Source organism: Nannochloropsis gaditana (assembly GCF_000240725.1).
Source record: "Nannochloropsis gaditana CCMP526 unplaced genomic scaffold scaffold547, whole genome shotgun sequence".
Taxonomy (NCBI): domain Eukaryota; class Eustigmatophyceae; order Eustigmatales; family Monodopsidaceae; genus Microchloropsis; species Microchloropsis gaditana.
This window is the reverse complement of record NW_005803406.1, coordinates 6,905-8,463: the sequence shown is the minus strand read 5'-3', so window position 1 is coordinate 8,463 and position 1,559 is coordinate 6,905.

The window sequence follows — 1,559 nt, the reverse complement described above, 5'->3', positions numbered from 1 at the left end:
GGCGGGTGCGTTTTTCTTTGAAAGAAGAAGACTGATGACTGATAAGACCCCACTGATGGAGAGAAGAAGAGTGAAGGATAGCAGGAGAGGGAAAGCAGGCAGTGATAGGGAAGAAAGGAAGGATGGGGAGGGAAGAGGAGTGGTGAAAGAAATGATGGGGAGGGAAGGAGGCGGGGAGGACGAGGAAGGAGGAGGGGAGTAGGTTTCTAGAAGCCTTTGAGTATGCCATGACCTTGACTAACTACACGAGGACTCGCTGGCAGGTTTTCGCATTGCTCTTGACGTTGTTAAAGTTTTCTTCCCCGGTAGTTGTTCGCCTCCTTCCCTCCTTATAGTTCCCCCCTTTCTCCCTCTTCCACCCCCCCCTCCCCTCCTTCGCTTCCTCCCTTCCTCCTATTTCTCAACCCTAGCTCTCTTCCTCTTCCTCCCTCTTCCTCCCTCTTCCTCCCTCTTCCCCCCTTTTCCTCCCCTCCCCCGTAATCCCCGCGGAATTTTCTCAGGGAGGAGCAGGGATACGAAAAGGGAAGGTAGGAAAGAAAGTGATGGATTTGGAAGGTATCCTCTACAGGCTTCTAGAGAACTGCTGCCTCAGACGGACAAGCCTTCCTCTGTGTGAAACGGTCCTTGAAGAGAGCATGATGGGGAGGGAAGGGCCCAACCCCCATCGCAGGAGTGTAGGCGTCCTTTCTACCTTGTGTACTGGTCACCGTAACAAGCGGAAGCACGCAGGAAGGTGCATGGAGGGAAAACGCACAACAAGGGAAAGAAAGAACATGTTGTTCGAAAGCACCCCATTGGCGACCTCCCTCGGGCCTTTCCCTCCTCCTCAAGATACAGCAAAGGGTCGGGTTCTCAAACGATTCTTTCCTCCTTCCTTCCTTCAGCGATTACTCCCTGCGCGCATGTTACAATCCTTTCCCCCATACCACATTTTTGCCCTTCTCCACACCCTCTCCACCTGTCTCCAGCAGCCTCGGGGCCGTCAAGAAGAGAGAGCCGCCTGTACGGGCTCTTCAACAACAAAGCCACGCCCTCTTCCGAACCTCCTCCCAAGCCCAGCCTCTTCAACAGATTGTTGGGCACGCCCAGAACCCGCACGGCCACGGAGAAAGGGAGTGGGCGGAAACGGAAACTGGTGCGTAAGAAGGTTAAAGCCTCCAGCACCCGAGCGTCCTCCAAGCCCATCAAGCAGGACGCCGCGGGGGCACGACCAGGGGAGAGGCGGGCGACGCAGCGGTCCACATTGCAGCGAGATAACTCGGTACGTGCTGCTCAAGAACGTCGACCCAGGAACCGTATATCCTTGGTGCCCTGGAGTATGTAGGAAAGGTCTCAAGCTCCCTCCCTCCCTCCCTTCCTTCCTCCCTTCCTCCCTCCTTCCCGCCCTCCTTTTCTCCCCCCGGCCCTTCGCCTCAGTGGGACGTGATTGAGAAGCAGCGGGTCCCTCTTTCCTCCGTGGCTATTGGCGTGGGCGGAGTGGCCGCAGTGGGAGGGTATTTCTTGAAGAGGCACTGGGCACAGCGCAACGAGAGGCTGATCACCGACTTTGTCGACGACAT